Source organism: Pipra filicauda, unplaced genomic scaffold, assembly GCF_003945595.2.
Source record: "Pipra filicauda isolate LSUMZ 115617 unplaced genomic scaffold, ASM394559v2 scaffold81_size6448238_pilon, whole genome shotgun sequence".
Taxonomy (NCBI): Eukaryota; Metazoa; Chordata; class Aves; order Passeriformes; family Pipridae; genus Pipra; species Pipra filicauda.
In genome coordinates, this window is record NW_024104998.1 from 3585858 (window position 1) to 3606015 (window position 20158).

Sequence of the window (20158 nt, forward strand, 5' to 3'; positions counted from 1 at the left end):
ACAAGTTTGTTTTTCTGGAAGTGAACTCACCCCTCAGCCATTGTGTAAATGTGGCTTTAAATCAAGCTGTAATTAGATTTTGCTGTATTTAACAAAACCCCTCTTGTGCTCCTCTTTTCCAGCTCTAGACAGGAAATAAATGTATTTGTGAAAGAAAAAAGGAAAAAAACATTTATGCTTCTTCCCAGAGCATGCCCTGGCATGCATGCAAAAGTAAGTACCAAACACAAAACAATAAGCTTACGGGACACTCAATCTTCACAATACGTAGGAACACAAGGATCTCTCAGCCGGTCCACTGTTAAACATCAACTCATTATTATCAATATTTTGCTTCACCATATTAACCTTGTTAAAAGATACTAACAGTCCAACACTTGGAGTTTAGCTTTTCTCCATAAATTCAATTTACTTGGCAGAAAACACAAGTGGAAAATCTCTGCTAAAGACTCAGGCAAATTAAGACTGCCACGTATTCCTTCTAAGACAGATCTTTTCTTCCCCTCTTATTTTAACTCTTATAGTCACAGTATTCCCAATTTTAAGCAAATAGCTTTATCCCCCACTTGCAGTCTTTGTACAGACTGGTAGCCCGAAAATAAAACTGTGTGTTTTCTTCAGATCCACTTTACTGTAATACATGTTGCACAAGGTGGTTTTATCTTGTTTAAATTCTTTATGGACTAAACTGCATAATTCCACTGCACTTTACACTGTCATGAGGAACTGCATAGCAAATGAAGTTGACTACACTCAGAAAAATAAACAGCTTCAATTGCATTTTGATTACAAGGCTTACAAAGAATTTATGGTGGTGGCAACAACAGTGGGTACAATGGTAAACGGGTGCAAGAAAGTGAGGAGGACATGCCCAAGGCCACACAGCAAGTCAGCTGCTGATAAAAGAACAAAAAGTTTCTGCTCTTTATCTAGATCTTCCCAGTGAGTCAAAACTTGGGATAACCAGATAGGAAACTATCTGGTCAGTTTCAGATTCTTTAGAAGAAAGAAAAAGAGACAACTGCTAATTACTTACAGACATGCACCACTGCTTAGGATTAAGTGATTTACAAAGTTACTAATTTTTAAGAAAGTCTGAAAAGCATGCCTTTTCAAAATCAACTTATTTCAAGAACATACACTCTTAATACCCTAACTCTCTAGAAATTTTCTATTATCCTGCAAGTTTTAAGAAATCTAGGGCTGGTTTAGACTACTCAAAAGATAACCATGTTGTCAAGTCAGTTTGCAGTTTTATCTCTAAACAGAAAAGATCAAGGCAAAAACAAATATTGGGAGTAGATTATCTTCCTACACCTGTAGGAGAATTCTTAAATTTGGTTGCTGTTGTTTGTTTGTTTGTTTGTTTTTTTTAACCGATACTAGCTCTTCCTGAAGCAGGATGAAGTTTGGCTCAGTACCAATCCAAAATGACAATTCAAAAATTCTTATTATGTGCACAGATTTTCTGCTTTTGAAATATATAAATCATCTGAGCAAAAGCTCACAGGTATTCAGTGTCCTAATCCTTACTCTATCTCTACTGATAAATAAATTAAAAAAATAAACATCCGACATAAAAGAAACCTAAATTTTCCATAATCAAAGAGACTACACATACATTAATTTTTTCTCATCTTCTTTGACTCAGAAAAAAAGGAGCTGGAAGTCTGGATATTGGCACAATATAGTGCCATCCACAACTGTGTGAAACATTTTGAAAATTTATGTCTAGCTAACCCAGCAATTGAGAAAAAAAAAAGAAGGGACAGAAATCCCATAAAGCAGGTAGCCAATGGTATGGTGCTATAACTAGGAAAGGCAAATGTCTACATTACCTCCGAAAGTAGAGGCATACAATAGGATTAGCCTTATCTTATTTAAGTTTCTTAACAGCAAGACTGCATCTTCCTGACAACATTCTGTTTCCAGCAGGACTCAAATTCCAAGTAATTCTTAAAATAAAGTAGCAATAGCTATGCCTGGCAGAGCTGGAACCATAAGGACAACATGAACACCCAAAACAGTTTATTCAGGTTTGACTCAAGAGGAAAAACTACATTTCAGACCCAACATACCTAAAGAAGCTTCCAGACTACCATTTTTAGGTCATGCCCTGTACTTCTTCCTGCTTTTCAAATCATATTTAGGAAAGTCAGATCATAAAGTGGATCACATTGTGGCATTTCAAGTGAGGTTATTCTCTACATAATAATTAGTGCCTTTATTCTCATCACTTGCATACTGTTTTGCTACTCTGAGAATGTTATTTTTGTTTATTTCTGAGAAGCTTTTTTTAATCCCTTCCAAGTACCAGCATCCTCAGCGCAGCTATCTCATGCTCCATGAACTTTAGTGCAAATGCTGTAAGTGTTTCTTCTTAACAACTTCATTACAGTGCTTACACAGGAACACAGTGCTTGTACTGTAACCATGCAAAGCAAATATTCTGTAGTAAATGTAAGCTTTATTCAAAGTGTAGCTTTAAAAGTCTTTATGGCATACTCCAGCCTGGACTGCCAGTGCTAGTATAGAGAAAATGGCAAAAGGAAAGCTAAATGACAGACCTTTCACACTAACAAGAATTTTGGAACAGTCAAACAGAAAACCTATGGGCTAAACATATTGCCAAAATGTGTCAGTCTGTTTGTTGAATTTAACTGCATTTCTGGTTCACTTAGATAGTCTGAGTAGAAATGGTTGAATGTCTCTTCTTCTAAAGATTTATGTGTTGTTCCTTATAACACCATTCCTTTGAAAGATGCCCTTGCTGGGCAGTATCTCTGGTAATTTGATATGCTGCAACACAAGACATTATTTCCCAAATAGCAGCCAGGGAGACATTTGTGATTGTACAAACACCAAAGATCCAGATTTGCCACCCCAATTAAATAAGGCATTTTGTCCATCTTCAGGAAGCATTTAGAGAATAAACTTAAGCTGTTGAAGATTGTTGGGCAATATCTAATAGCTGAAATCTTTATTATGTCTAAGTTAGAAGCAACTGGATATATGTTGTCCTTATATTTAATAGATAATCACACTGTCACCATATGTTCTCCCACTCTATGCATCTTTAAAAATCAGAATTTATACCATGAGTAAAACTATTCAGTAGTTTGAAAATTTACAAAATTGTATTAAAGAATGTTTGAAACTGCACTGAAATTTGGTACAAATCTCTGTTTTCACTTTTTTCCTCCAAATAAACCAAACCATTAATATTTGTAATTTGGATTCTATGTACTTCTCTATCAAGTCTCATATGGTAGCCTTTTCAAAGAAAATAATGCAGCTATCAGCAACATTGTTTCTCATCTTCATTGTATTCATCTCAAGAAAAAAAAACTCCAAAAAACCTCCAACCCCAGACTCCCACACAACTCAAATCCCCATCTTCCTCTTCGCTAACCCTCTTCCCAAGCTATCCCTACAAAAAGGATCTCAATTCGTCTACATTATCTTCTCAGGCTCTTTCTTCACCGTGAGATTGTTACATGTAAGAAAGAGAAAAATGAATGGAGGATTAAAAAAAAAAATGAATCAAATTTACGTAAGAAACGGACATAGAACTTTTATTTTTTTAAAAAAAGATGAAATATACTTCTGGCAAGCTAGCAGGCAAGTATCAACTCATGATTTTCCTTCTGGTAGAAGTAAGCATGACCAGCACACAGGCCATCAGTGACAGACTTCCCAAAGAAATACATCTAGGGAGCAAGGCAGCATCAGGGATCCCATTCTAAGGGCTATTTTAGAAAAGATGAAATCCCATTAAGGTAAAAAATAAGGAGAGAAACACCAACAGCCTCTTACAGCAGAGAGTTTAAATAAAGTCGAAACCATTAGTGGAGGCAGTGAGGAATCAGAAAGGAAACAAAGGCATAGAAGTTTGTGCACTATGAAAATCTGTACTGTTGGCTTCACTTATTAAATAAACTCCATAGTTCTGTTTTAAAAACTATTTTGGACTCAGCTAAAGAACACTGTTCCATTTTGCCTCTTCTAGCGGGAGAAAAATCAAACAACATTTAATGTTCAGAGCTTAGTCTGTACAAAGTGGAAAACGATTATGTTAGCCCTTAATGCTCACAATGAGTGGAGGCCTGTTTTTTTGGTGGTGTTATTTTTTTGTTTAAGGGAAAAAAGACTCCACTGAAAGGCACACATGGCCATGTACATAGATCTGCTTCTGCTGATATCACTACCACAGACCTAAGTACTTTAATTCAGGAAATGTAGAAAATCACTGAATGATTTAAAAAAAAAAAAAAATCACAAACCCACTGAACTACCTATTTTGAAATTCAACCTAACATTAATGGCAATAAAACAAAGAATAAAATCCAACACCATAATATCTCAAAGACAGAGTGATGCCTGAATAAATCAAAATCACCAGTTTTGGTTTGCGGTACAGAAGTTTACATTTGAATGCAGCTGGATCGCAGTCAACTAGCCAGCTCCCATAGCAGCACTTCCAAGCTGTATTGATTTCCAGGGAAGAAAAGGCACTGTAAATCTGCTTGAGCAGCATTGCGTCATACTTTTGGTTGGCTTGAAGAAGTAAATTAAATGTTTTCCATTAGTATGGTAAAGAAGCTATACAATTTTGTTTTTATTTCAAATGGAGTCTCAAGTTACAGAACACTTTAGCTAAGTCTGTGGCAAGGACTACATGCTTCGTGTTCGTAAAGCCAGCAATTCATGCTTATGTGAAAACAGATGTGCGCACTGCACGGTTCCCAGGGCTGTGGAGGTTTTTTTAAATGTGTTGCTGTTGATTAAAAAAGATCTCGCTTTTCAGTCAAATCATGGAATAAACTGAAGCAGAAACAACATGTTCTTGCCAGGAAGGGGGAAGAGGGGAAGAGCAAAGGGTCGGGAGCAGAAGAAAATTTTAAGGGAATAAAACCCACACACACAGAGCAGGCTATGAGCTATGCTGTAGTACAACAAAGAGCAGCACAGTTATGAGAAGCAATAAGCATAACATTATTTGAGGTAACAAGAACTCCTTGATCAATTATTTATATAATTTACAACAACAGTTACAGCTGCATCAATGAAAAAAAAAAAAGAATCTAGGGCAAATATAAAATCTTCATGGCTATGAACTGTTCTTGATTTTCACCAGAACTTTTGGCTGTCTCATATAATGTGTTTCTGGTTAGCAACAAACCCCTCCAACAAAGGGAAACGAGACAGAAAGGCACAGAACAAACTGCCTTGCTGGAAGCAGTGACAGCATTCAAGGCTGCATTTTAATCCTGTATGCTGTGCACTGACAGTACACTAACATTGTCGTACATGAAACCTAACCACCACCACCCCACTTAAGATACATCCATGCAGCCCATGGGATTATAAGGATACTTTCTAGGAAGTCTTTACTCTCTGGATGCATAAAACTGGACTTTTAAAATAAATAAACGTTTAAATAACTTTCAGAAGAAATACTATATTTTTTTAGTGCACGGTTATCTCAACTTGCATTGTCTCTTGTACTCCTAAAGCAGATGTAACAAAAGGAAACATTATGGAGATAAGTATTTCTGGATTGGGTTTTTTCCTTCAGTTTGAACTCAGTGTATAATCATCATCATCATCAGTTTTGCTGTTCTGTGAAGGTTTGAATACTCAGTCGAATAATGAGCATCCTCAGTTGTTCAAGATGACCTTGCCAGTAGACTGGAGAAACACAGTTGCAACTGAAATCAAAGAACTGAGAAGCAGAAAGAAAGGGCATGGTGTAACAAAGGGATGAGGGGGCCTAAATGTGCTTGGTAGTCTGACTCCCAGGCATGTACAGCAGATCAGAAGGGAAGGTTATGAGCTGAAAAACTGATTGTGCTAATCGCAAAACTTTTGATTTACTCTATGGATGGTAGGACAATGAACTTTGTTCTAGTTCAGAGCTCTAATTTCAGCCTAAATTAGAAAGATCAATAAAGGATTAACTACAAAAATCTGCAATTCTTTTTGGATGAATCAAGAAATATTTATTTAAGAAGCTTTCCAACAGTGAAGTTAACACCTTGCAACAGCTATTTTTAAAAATAGAGAAGTTGGCAGACCTTTAGAAGTACCTACGTTTAATCTTGAAGAAATACGTAGAAAACATTTCCACTACTACTCACTTTTTTCAGCCAACTCTCTACACAAAGTTCAATTAATCTTGTCAGTATGAAGGAAAGATTCTGCATATATCATCACTACATTCAAAATCCTGGCAAGCTAACAAAGCCATAGCATAGTCAAATCTCCCAGAGTACCTGGGACTGTAGCATTTATAGGTTCAAAAAAGTTCTTGGGGTCACATTTCTTTTTCTTCCATCAGCATTTGTCCTTTACAAGCAAGAATGGGTTCTGGATGACCATACTAAGAAATAACTACAGTGCTGATAAACAGAAATTCATGATATGCAAACCTTGTCCTTCTCCCATTGTTGAAGCTATCAGAGTGTGTTTTCATATTTTTGTGGCCAAAGTGTGCTCTGAATACGACAATTAAAGTGGGATATGTTTCTAAAAACAGAGCGTGCTGTAGAGCTCAGAAACAGCCTGTTCCATTGTGAACAAAGAACTGCAAATATATCTTCTTACTAATAATATAAGGAGTTACTTCTGGCTCTAATCAACAATGCACTATGTTGTCTCCCACTCACCCCACTCCAGCATTCGCTACTCCAACATTTGTAGCAGGTAGCAAGGAGGAATACACACAAAAGGAGAAAGCTCAGAGATGTATTTCTGTGTTTATTTAGCAAGAAAAAAAAAATCCTTATTTTGAAAATTGTATCAGCCAATTCAATTTGCTTGAAAAATGAATTGTTTTACCTTGGCATATGATTTCTGAGTCCTGCTAAGGCTGTCTGGCCTGTTAAGAGGTCTTCACCTTTAGCAGAGGTCTCCAGATGAAGAAGATCTCTTCACCCTGGAACTCCCAGAGGCTCCCTGTAACAATGCCTGGAGACACAGCAACAGAGAAGGCATTTAGCTTCATCATTGTGCATCATCAAAGCCACAGTTTGAAAACGGACAAGGGTCCTGAAAGGCTGAACTTTGGCTTAGACAATGTAAATTTCAGAAATCAGAACCCTTCATCTTCATTTGGAGACTGAAAGCCTGCAAACAGGTAGTCAGCAGTACCGGACAGCTGTACATCCAGTCAGCTGTAGATGGTCTCTAGCATTTATATTGCCAATCCTAACAGCATAATCTCCAAGCTCTGAAGTTTCACAGGTGACCTATACGTATCAATCCTGAATTTCCCTCATGTCATTTTTTTCCCCATGTTGTCAGAGATATGCATTGGGAATGCTTCAGAGCAAAGAGCACAAATGTGACACATGACATCTTCTCAGGGAAGTTGCAGAGTGCTGTGCCACGACAGGCAAGAAACACAGACTGCAAACCTCCCTGCACATGACTTCCATCCAGCTGACAAACCAGTCCTTGTTAAATATCCACTCCAGAACACTGTCTTATGCTCAGAAAAAATTAAAAGTAAAAATCCTTAAATTTCTCCATCAGAAGGGAAGGATAACAAGAATGCCTTCCTGAAATTAATGTGTTTCACCACTGCTTTTCACATGCAACACAACCATACAGAATTTGGTAGGTTACAAGACATGACCTAAATCCCTGTTTATGTTCTTTTTCTCAAAATGCCACCTGAGGTAAGATCAGCTCTAATCACACAGAAAAGTAGGGTACATGAGATTTCTGGGGTTTGCATTTATTTGACAGTATGTGATCAAGCACCCTTAGTGGCACAAGCAGATGGCACAGCAGCTTCTTTCAAGCAAACCATTCTGAGCAGTTTCAGTTGTTCAATTATTTTAGTTTTCTAATCAGCTATTCACTCTAGAAACAGGACTGCAATCAGGTCACAGACCATGTGATGAAACACGGGGTTCCTTTAACAAAAATCTCAAAAATATGTGCGAAAACTGTTTAAGCACGAATTCAAGAAAACAGGTGTCTCATACAGTTAACACACCAAACGGGCAGCAATATTTGTCAGGTATCAATTACTTTGGGCTTCCTCCCTCCCAGTCTTTAGGGAACTTGACTGAGTTTGGGTCTTGACATGAGTACAACTGGGTTTGTTTGTGTTGGGTGGGTGGATGAAGTCTCATCTTGGGACACTGGCTGCCTTTGAAACTGGTATAACAGAAATGGGCAACAATGGAGGGATTTCAGAGAGATGGGTATCTTCATGTAAATGCTTATAAATTAGAAATAATAACAAGAGAAAAATGAAGGCATAAACATATTCAGAGTGACGTAGCATTACAGCTACTCCGTTATTACAGGCCTGCTGTAGTATTGTTATTCTGGTATTCAGTAAAGGAAAAAAAATTTAAAACATGGTAAGAAAAAAAAGATTTTTCCAACCTTGCCTTGTTTCAAACAACAAAGCACAACAAGAGACTACCAATCGGAAACACACTCTTGTATTATTACAAATTTTTCTGATATTCCAAATTACTGTACTTTACTCAGTAATTCTGAACAACACTCATTTCAGTCTAAAAACGAAAGCAACTTTGCAAGCAAAAGGATGTAGCAACTCATAGTTTGAGATCCCTGAAAGTTCATATTTGACAAGTCAGAGGGGAAAAAAGTGAATGTGGTCATTAATTGCAGCTAGTAAATCTGTTCCAGACGTATTTCTTGGCCAACAGCTTCAGCAAGTACAAGTACAAACACTTTTATTTCCAAGTTGAGTGAAAATTTCAACAACTATCAACTGGTCAGGACAGAAGACATCCCAAAAATCCCCAGAAGGCTGTTAGATGTAATGCTTAAAAACTTGCGACAAAATACTGTGGAAAAAGAAGTTCACAACTTTTTGTGTAGGCAAATACTCAGCTTCACAAATTCTTTCCCTTCTGCCTGTTGAAATTGGAGTCCCTTCCTTTTTATTTCTCCACTAAGTTGCTGGTTTAGAATCTGCAAAGAATATGGTCTGTAGCTCCCAAATTTACATCTAGTGCTAGTAATGTTACCAGTCTCTTATGCAAAATACTTATCACTGAGTTGACTATATTCATGTTTACAGATGAAAGTATGTTATGAATGTATATGTGTGCATGCATCTGTACAAATATATATATTAAAGTAGCTGAACAGTTATCAGTCAGTTTCTCTTCTCTAAAGTGCTCAGAACTGCATTTTAAAAATATTTTTATGAAACTGTTTTGTATTTATAGACTACATCCTGAGTTTCAGCCTTTATCCAACAAGCTGGAGCCTTTTATGACACATGTAGTTTCCTGCTTCACTGTCCAGTATCAACAAGTCTTTGGGCTTTTTTTCTGAAAAGACTTTTCATCCTCACTTGCTATGTTCTTCCTCTCTTTCATTCTCTTGCTCAGTATGAAATCAAAGTTTTAATACTTACAAAAATACACAGACTCTCACAGAAGAGAAGCCAAACCTGATTTAGAAGGATTCCTGAATGAACAAATGAATGGGCTCCTTATTCTAATAATCCCAAAGGCATCAATCTAAACCTTCAAACCTCACTCAAGTCTACTATGAGTTCTACCGTGAGTTTTCCATTATCCAAACTAAAGTCTTTAAAAATGTAGGATTCATTTACAAAGAAATAAGCTGCTATAGATGCACAGCAGCAGACGATTAAGCATTTGATAACCTGATGCTTTGATAAGGCATTATCTTCATCACTGTCACTGGAGGAAAACTGAAGTAAGGAAACTGAAACTAGAAGATAGTGGAAGAATCTAGCTATTCAAATAAATAAGATATACTTTCTGTGTCAAAAGAGATATGAAAGCTCTCTTCAGCCAAACATCTGTGAGAGAATAAAGTTATTTAACAAAGCAGAACAGGTATAGAAGATCTCAGCCTTCAACTAGAAACAAGGGAATATTTACCAATGCGTATTGTGCCAAAACTATTCAACCTGTTTAATGAAGACCTAAATTTTCACAGGCAGGAGGTACAGACTCACTACTCTCACATCTCCATAACTTTCAGGTAAAAAAGTTCACATCAAACATGAATTGAAAGGTGTCAATTTAGAGACCACAATTTTCAGAAACATTAATTCATGGAGTTTTGTTAGGAAGGGGCCATATGCACTAAATCCAGCAATTTCTATACCCGTAGACAGATTCGTTTTCATTAACAACAACAATAAAACTAAACTGTAATCTGTTTGCGTGGTCAGGATTAAGCCACTGAAAAGCTGAAGGAATCAAATTAAAGATAAACAGAAAAATCATAAGTTGGGCAGTCCCCACAATTAACATTAATATGTTTGCATTTTGCACAGCATTACATTAATTATTACTCTATATTACTTTTGCTGGCTAATAAAAGCATAAGTATCTTCAGTATTGGAGGTTTTACTTCTGAGATGGAACAACATTCGCTTTTTCTGACTTTATACACAGTTGTTAAAAATATTCACCCCAACACAGATCAATAGTAATAAATTTCATTGCAAAGTAAAACACCTATAAGGAACTAAGAGGAGCCTTATTCACCACAAAGCTTGATGAAAATATTGCTAATTTTCTCAAGCAAGAGTTACATCAACTGGACAACTGAAAGGCAGTAACATTGTTAAAGGTCTCATGGTTTCACTACCACTATTATTGCAGCTGTGAGTATTTCACTAGGAGACTCTGGATCGGCACAGCTATCCATCCACTATATATTATAAGGGAGAGTTACTGTACATTTATAGAAGCACAGACTGCACTAATCTCCTAAATGTTAATTATATTGACACAAAGCTTCAATTAGAAGTAGATTACCAAGTCCAACACACTAATATTTTTGTTTGCTGGTGTGTAAGTACACACGTCTGAGAATCATAGCTACAAGAAGAGACAAAAAGCAGTTTATCTTCATTAGTTTTCTCCCTACGTTGTCAAATACTTTCTTTTCTAGTCTTCAAGGCCAAGGGTTTCATTAAAAGTTTGTATCAGTTATAATAGTATAAAAGGAAAAAAAAGGAACACAGAGAAACTGGTTTTCTGGCCAGCATGGTACCTGGTTCTGCAGGAGAGGTTTTGTCTTTTAGAGTTAAAAAATAAATGAAAATATGTATAGACACCACAACAGAAAAATTAGAGTGGGCAGCCCAGTAAAACTGGACTCCAAAGATGAGTAAAAAGAGATGGTTGTTCTCTTGACAAAGAAATTGTCTTAGAGGAAAATGAAGGGCAGGAAAATTAAAGTACTTGAACAAAGCAGTAGCTTTGTTCTGTCTGATGGGTTTCCATCCTGTCACTTTCTTTGTGCACCGGAGGAATGCCAAACAAATTAATGACAACAAAAAAGCAATCAGAATTAGGTCTGCTAAGACAGGTGGTTATCAAAGAGGATAAACACAATTGTTACGGAAAACTATTCCTTCAAGAAACTCCACTGAAAAGCAGCAGATGATTGAAAGCACTCCCCAGCTGAAAGCACAAACACAGTTCAAGGGGTACCAACTAAAAACTGAAACTGGGAATTTATGAACTGAGTTTATATACTAATGTACAATCTCCTACCCTCTTCAGTCTCTGTGAATATACATCTCTTGCCAAGGGACTTGAAAGAAGAAAGACTGTACGCTTGTGAGCATTCCTGGGTTCAGTGACAACAGCCAACTTGAGAGTTCAAAGACAGACCACAAACGGTAAGGAAAACAAGGTATATGACGAAAAGTAAAATTATTCCAGTGTGGGGTGGTGTGAGAAGCAGAAAAGGCCCTGACACCATGCAAGCACTGCTCAGCAATAAGAAAAACATGACTGTATTATCAACACTGGTTTCAGCACAAATCCAAAACATGTCTCCATACCAGCTACTATAAAGAAAATTAACTCCATCCCAGCCAAAACCAGCACAAAGTGACAGGAGAAGATGGATTTAAGAAGGGGCCTGTTACCATGATTCATTTTAAGTAAATAAGACTCAGAAATTTAATCAGAACAATCAAGTTTCTTAAGTTTTCCCCATGAAAGGGAATAGAAAAATACCATACCACCTTATTGCTACAAACATTGCAGAGAACCATAAAACAGGGAATGGAAGTTGAAACTAAAGCAAAATAAGAGACCCTTTGAATGAGTTTTTAATGACTTCTCTATCAGTTAAAAAAAGTCAATTAAATGTCCTAAAAATGACATCATTAAAGCAGTTAATTTTCAAATTTAAAAAAAACCCAGTGTACTCTCTGAGTTGCTATTGATGATCCAGGGAAGATGTCAGCATACGCTATCTCAAAGAGTTATTCCCAAATATAAAGGTTTCGGAATGTCAGCCAGGGTATAAACCCAGAAGTAAACCAAATTTTGAACTGTCCTCCTTTTGAGTTTGCAATTTAGCTTTATTAATTTTTCAAAGTCCCCACAAAAGATAACCACTTTGTTGTTCATAAGATGCAAGCTAAATAATTGGTTTGACTTTAGAACAGACAATAGGAGCAACCATATGCTATAACCATCTTTGACTGCTATTTGGGAGAAATCTTAAGACATCGATGCAAATATACATGAGAGCAATTAATTATATGCAGCTGAAGAGGGAATCATGTATATACCCCGCCTGCATTCTCACAACAAACTTCCCAGAAATCAGCCATACTGATCTGCTGGGTAGATTTGAACTCTACTAAGCATAAGAAAAGCATGGAAATACAAGCAAAACTATGCATGAGACAGATTTTAGACCTGACAAGGTCTCTCTGGCTTTGAATAGCGACACCATTATCATTTTAAGAATGGTACTCTGGAACGCACAGACGCTTCCAAAACCCTTTCTTTGCAACATCAAAGTTACACAAATGTACCTTAATGCCTTCAACAGACTTGGACTCTTGACTGTTTTTGTAGCAAATCAAGCCACAATAAGAGAAGTAGATTTTTATGCAAATTATAAAACAAATTTGCTGTAGCCTCTAATCTTTCTGTCATCTTGGCAGATCTGCATACGACAAGCTGTGCAAGAGACATGAGAGTCCTAACCCTTCCATCCTGATAGTGAACCCCCACATGAGATGTGTTACTTTGCCCTTGGATGTGACCAACAGACAATGACCCACATTAGAAACAATAAAAGTGACATCCAATCTGATTAAATGATCAGATCAAAACAGCTCTCAGGTTTTCAGGACACAGTTAGATGCTGAAGTAAAACCTGCCCAAATAATTTTGCCACGGAATGATGCCGGGGAACTGCAGAGTGGTTCTCCAAAGTACCTGAACGACTAGAGGCAGTATGGCACTTTCATCAGACCTACAGGAAATCGGGAAGTAGGAAAGTTATTGAATACCAAGCCATGCACACATTTTGGAGAAGTTTTAGGTCACTTTTGTTTGCTCACTGGCCAACTTAACAAGAACCACATTTACAATATAAGCCTGAGAACTAGAACAAGCACAAATTGTTAATAATGAGACATTTGCAAATGCAGAGGACAAAAACGCCCACCCCACCCAAAAAAAAATCCCACCAAAAAAAAAAAAACAAAACCACACACACCCCAAACAAAAAAAAAAAACCCAACCCAAACCAAAAAAAAAAACCCTCCACCACCACCAAAAAAAAAAAATCAAACAACACAACAAAACAAACAAACAAAAACAAACAAAAAAAAACCACCACAAAACCAAAACCCAAACAAAAAAACAGATCCTTCAGAAGAAATAAGAGACAAGTAGCAGGACGAATCAGCTGAGGCAAATAGTCATTGACTTATTGATTCATTATGCATGATCAAAAAACAGATGGACATTACAGCCTATAAAAGCAAATTTTCCTCTGGTCTGAAAGACTCTCCAGCCTACACTTCTACATGCAAGTTTCCAGGTAAAGACTGTTCATCAGCAAGTTATTACAATCCCAAAGTAGCAAGAATTCATTTTAATCTCTATTCATTTGAGGACAACCACTTGCTTACCCTGCTTCATACCCAGACTGTCATTTCTCTCTTTACAACCCAATGTAACCAGGAAGACTAACTTGGTTCCTGATTATTCAACTGTAATTGTTTGTCTTCAGATGTTTTACAACTGGAGGAGAAAATATACAAACAGGTGAACCCAGTTTTGACTTTAAATCAGTCAACAAATGAAACATTAGTAATAAGAGACATGAAACGGATACATTATCCATGACAGGAAATACTAAGTCTACAGTTTGGCTTCAAAACAAAACCCCACAGTCCACTTTGCTGGGAATAAGAAGATATACAAACCTTTGACTTGGGGTCAGGCCATGGGGTCAAACATACAAAGAGTATATAAATGAGAGATTATTTCTAAAACTTACTTTGCAAAGCAGAAGACAGTGAGTACTAAAGTATTTATAAAACCATATCAGCACTGAAAAAAAGGCAAGTACAAGGGCGTCTAGATGTCAGCCAGGCACAGATGTGCTGCCTGCTTCAGCAGTCAGTCGAATCCCTGTCACCAGCCAAACCTGGGGACTGGCTCTCACATCCAGGTTTTGTCTGCATCAGACCTAAAGCAGGGGAGCTTCCCAAGACCTCACACTACCGACCAAGATGGGGACTTGGGAAGGCTTAAGTCAACACACTAAAATCTTTTCCTATAAACTACATTAAAGCATGACTGCTGTTTATTAAATATGCCTAATATTGGACTGCAAGAAATTACAAGGAGTTTAATGCTTCCCTTTGTGACCTGTTTCAATATTTCACTATCATCATTGATAGGAACAATAAAACAGTATCACACTTGCAGGGAAAAAGACTGCTGGGTATAGGATATCGATGATTTAACTTTAATGAGGTGGCAGAAGGAGTCCTTGCATCATGCCCAGTGAAGCATGGAAATGGGATGTCTTACCAAAAGCCTTCCTCCCTGGACTACAAGAAGTGGAGCCCACCTCCAGGCCATGGGCTCAGTGCTTCGGACAACAGCAGATGGTTATAAAAGTAGGAATTAAGCATAACATGCCAGCTCTGCAACAGTCTACCTTCATCAGAGGCAGTTAATAATAACTTTTTCATGCTGCACACCACAATTTTGAGAAGCAGAGAAGGAAACAGCTTTGTATATTGATGCAATTCCAGCTTAGAAACAGGCCATTTGAGGCAATTCTGTACAGAAGTAAAAAATACATAAGATGCGATGATTGCTTACTTTTCTTTGTTTACAGCTAATTATAAAAAAATGTTCACTGGTTAAAAGATTTTAATGAAAATTATTGACAGAATTTCTGTGCAATGGTACAGCACTTCCATACCCCAGAAGTAGCAAATCCAGGACCCTGTTCACCTCCAAGTAGCAGGAAGCTGGCAAACAGGCAAGGGGCAAGCAGCCAAACCAACCACTACTGCTAAGAGCAGTATAAATCAACAGTTTGAATCAAAAGGCTTTACACTTCTCTTCTGAGGACTTTGCCACTTATTGCTCCTTTTATAAACATTTATCAACCTTGTATTGGGTCACTGTGGTAAGGCCTGAAAGGGGCACCAGTTGCAGAATACTTCCATGGGTTTGACCTTGATTTGGGCCACTTGACTGTCAAATGTCAAACCTCAGGAGTGACCTAAGAGACTACATTCTCACTCTGTTCTGACATAAACATAACTTAGCATAACATAATGTAACATTTTGAAACTTTTCTTACACCTTATAAATAAAAATATCATGCAGTCACATCATGTCACTAGATGCAGGGCAAAAAGCCACAGACAGGAGATAGGGTATTTCCATGGGTTGCCACGTTCATAGTCTTCCTTTGATAACTCTTATCCTCACTTAACAGCACTGAGGCCAGGGAAGAAGGAAAGAATAGACAGTATTTCTAAAAAAGCTTTCAAAGCAGGAACAGAATTCACAAAGCAGATAGTTATTTCAAAGCACCAGTCATAAATGAAAAGATGTACAGGAACTTTCAACTAGTCAGTCACACATCACCAGTCCATAAAGCGAGGACTCTCTTCTACCCTGAAGCCAAAGGGTAACTGAGAGAGATCATCCTATCCTGTCACTGATTCTGAAACCACCTAGCAATTCTTTTTAAATAATGGAGATGGACCTCTAACACACTGCTTAACCTTCAGAATTTTAAAAGAATCCACAGCTAAGAAAATTATACTAGTCATTTTGGTGACAAAAAAAAAAAATCTTCAAAAACACAAGCAACATTTTTCTATATCAAAATATGTATTTTTCACTGGAGGCAATCACATATTCCTAAAGATGTGCATTTTGATGATTCCATCAGATTAATAAAATATTATATGGCATTCCTCCTTGCAAAAGTTGACAACATGATGTTCCCGCAGAAAATTTTGTGCAAGTTCTCTACAAAGATAGGCACCCAAACAAGTACTAAACCCCAAACATTGAATTTGAACATTCTGAAGCTTAATATATGAGGCATCTAAGGAGATGCCTGTGTAACATACAAAATTTAGTAACAAAAGCACTACGGACAGAAGGAACAAACTTTTAAATTAAGTCCAACATCGAAAGAGGTATCTATCTTAATTTTTATTGCAATGCTATAATTTCTACTGCTACATTTGCATACTGTACAAACAATGTATTTAAATTTCCAGTTATCCTCACAGGATCATAGAATAGTTTGCATTGGAAGGGACCTTTGAAGGCCATCTAGTCCAACCCCCCTGCAGTGAGCAGGGACATCTTTAACTAGATCAGGTTGCTCAGAGCTCTGTTCAACCTAACCTTTAACATTTCCAGGGATGTGGCATCTACCACCTCTCTATGATAATAAAAAAGGGGATAAATTTTCAGAAGCATGTTTTCTCAGTCCCTGCTGAGAAAGTGTTTCATATAATGCAATTCAAGCAGAATATGTTTCAATTTGCTTAACACAAACCAGAAAAGAATAATTTTATTACACTTTAAAGAAAAAGTAGTATACCAAAAGTCACCATTTGGTCACTAACTAAAAAAATTAAAATAAAATATGTGGGATGTGAACAAAATTCAATAGGTATTCCTAAACTACATTTGACATTATTCTCTCATGTTTTAATGCTTTTAATGATCTTGATTATCTTTCCTCATTTCACAGGCAAATAACCTAACTATGCAAGTTAACTTTTTAATCCAGCAAATTTCAAGTGATTTTCAACATTCAAAGAATTGTTGGGAACAAACTTTCTCTGTATTGACAATACTTCAGCACTTAGACAGCATAGCAATTTAATAAGGATGTTATAATTTAGTCCTGTGTGGGTGTCAACTGATTTGCTTTAAAGTCTGCTTCACATCTACACAAGTTATTCACTAAGAAGATGCAATTATATTAGTCACGTGGGCTGACTACAATGTCTAAAGCTTCTGCACATCTCCCTTTGGGAAGTTACGACCTGCAACTCCACACATTGGAAGACTTTTCCTCAAAGTGATAAATATATATGTTGATTTTTGTCAGCTCGAACCCAAATTTTCCTGGGCAGATAGGTTTAATTTGACAGGACCTGTAGCAGCAGACAGACAGGGTTTCCAAACTCTGCCACATCCACAAGATATTGGGCAGGAATAGGAGAAAAGGAAAGTGTTGATACAGGAGTCCTGAACACAAACTTTTTAATTAAAATGACCTTTTCTGCCTCAACTTTGTGCTCCTTGATACATTGTTAGACATGGAAATACAAACTAAAGTTCTAAACCCTCACATTTGAAGGAACTACTCCAGAAACAACTTCAAGATGCCAACACGGATGGCATCTAATTTAACCTAATTTTTTTTTGTCAAGTACAACATCCATGGATTACAAACAGCATTTTTTAAGAGAAGACTCTTACTTGATTTACAGAACTTGCAAATTGATGGAAAATTCATTACATCCCTCTGTGTAAGTTGTTCCATGATTAATTATCCTAATTTAACTACCTTTGCTTTCAGTTCTACAGTGACACAGAAGCTTAAGCTAAAATTAAAAGCTTCATACAACTATTTTTCCTAAGTTTGTTTAAATCTCTAATACAGTAGATTACCGTAGCTGGAAGAGCCAAGAATTTCCCTGTAATTCCAGTTTCCTTATTTAACAGCACTTGTCCCAGTGTTTCCAGTATAGATATTTAACACCAGGCCAAGGCACTGGTGCTGTGTAGCTAAACACACAGGGCAGTGGCTGCTGAGGAAGAGAAGCAGGAAAGCTACACAAGGCCAAGTGAGGGATTTCACATTTTAGTATCTCCCAATGAATTAAAACAAGAATTGTCAAGCTTCTATATTTATTTATTTTGCTGACAGGGATGTTTTCAGGAAAACAAAAAATTGAATCCCGTGGCCAAATGTTGTTATATTGACACCACAAGACTTCTTCTGGGTGGAACACGGTCACACACGGGTCAGAAGGCAGAGGCAGCAAGGTTGGGGCCATGGCATGGGACTGAATAGCAGGCACACACGGCCAGGGGAAGTGCCCAGGATCCCCAGCCCCAAGCAGGGCCTCGCACTGAGAAACACACAAAGAACGTGCTCCTGTGAGTTTTTATGACGGTGATCAAAAATACACGGGGGAAGAAAGACATTGGGGTGCTGGAGTGTGTTCAGAGTCTCTTCTAACCAAGTAACAAGTGAGTTATGTGAAGGAAGGTTTAGATTATATATTAGAAAAATTTCTTCATCAAAAGAGCTGTCAAGCATTGGAACAGGCTGCCCAGGGAAGTGATGAAGTCAGGGACATGTTTTAGTGCTAGACGTGGCAGTGTTAGGTTAATGGTTGGACTCAACAATTTTAGAGGTCTTTTCAAACCTCAATGACTCTGTTTTAAGTTGAACATGTTAACACCCTGATGGAAAGGGAACTGTTCCCATCCATGTTTCAGAGCAGCAGGCTCTTTCCTCACCAGCGCTTCCCCAGTGAGGAAGCTTTCTAGTCATGGAGGATAATTTTTGTCGAATAAAGCCTTAAGTTATTAATAAGAATAAAATCTCTTGACCTAGATTTTCTCCAGCTTTAAAAATACCAGCATATACACACACAACACAGCCTTCCTCTACAAACACAAACATATTATACTCAATATACAGCAGAGCACTTCAAAACAGATATTTCACAATGAAAACAAAAAAAAGCTTTTCGTGCCCCTCCCTTACCCAGCTTTGTCTAAGAACACGAATACAGATGTTGTTTGATTAAAACAGAAACCTGAACCCCAAGTTGAACGTATTTACTTTTCAAAAGCAATTTACAATTTTATTTTCTTCTTGCCTGCTGTGATAATTGATGAAAACTACACAGGGATTAAAATGAGCACAGGTGCATGTCTGCACAGTTCAAAGAGATTTGATCTCAAATGAAAATAATAATAACAAAAAAAGCTTGAGTATTTTTAGGAGTGGATTTAACACAGCCTAACCAAATAAGCCTAGATTAAAAGTAGGATTTTACAGTCCAGACTTCATGTTACTGACATTATGAAATACAGATTTTAAATTTATCAAAAACCTTTGTGAGCAATACCTGATTTACTGGTGTTAACAGTCCTCCATATCATAAGTGTCAGAGTGGATCCAGATTAAAAAATAAAGGCACAATAAACAGTAAAGAGCACTAAAATACAATACAAGTGCATGTGTCGCAACAGACACTTGGCACTAAATCAACACTATTTTTAAATTTGTGAGAGGTAAAAGGAAAGTCTATGAGCTGAGAATATCTTTCTGCCAATATACAAATCAGCACAAAAACTGTGTTTATTTTCCTTGCCAAATTTATACTGCTACAGCTGGATCACAACTTCCTTGCACCCATGAGGTCAGGAACTGTTTGAAAAGAAACGCATAATACAGCTAATCTTTGTGTCAGCTCATCATACCTAATGCAAAAAACGTGAATTTCCCCATTTCTCTGTCCTGGCCTCCTCCAGCAAAGCTAACAAGCACATTGCTAATCCCAAATTTGCTGAACTACTTTGTTAAATAGATTTAAAAGACAAATACACACAAATCACACAGGATAAAGAATTTATTCTGTGCTCAAGGCTTATTGCTGAGCTTCTATTAGAATTGAAAACAAACAAACAAACAAAAACAACAAAAAAACCCCCAGAAACAACAGCACCGAATTGTATAGAAAACAAATTTATTTGTCTCAAAGGCATGCCAAAGGAAGACTCTACACTTATTTAGGTATTTTTATACAAGAGATGCTTTCTTGTCTAAACTG

At 37.1% G+C, this 20158-nt stretch overlaps 1 protein-coding gene across 7 annotated transcripts in view; it reads right to left on the reverse strand.

Moving 5' to 3' along the window:
* FAM110B (family with sequence similarity 110 member B) overlaps positions 1–20158 on the reverse strand; it is a 114378-nt gene that overhangs the window by 76560 nt on the left and 17660 nt on the right. For 6 of the 7 annotated variants that reach the window (XM_027719422.2, XM_027719414.2, XM_039390415.1 and 3 more), the window contains exon 2: positions 6841–6969. The exons of the other annotated variant lie outside the window; for it this stretch is intronic. The gene's annotated coding sequence lies outside the window, so the exon portion shown is untranslated. The remainder of the gene's footprint in view (positions 1–6840; positions 6970–20158) is intronic. 7 annotated transcript variants of the gene reach the window in all.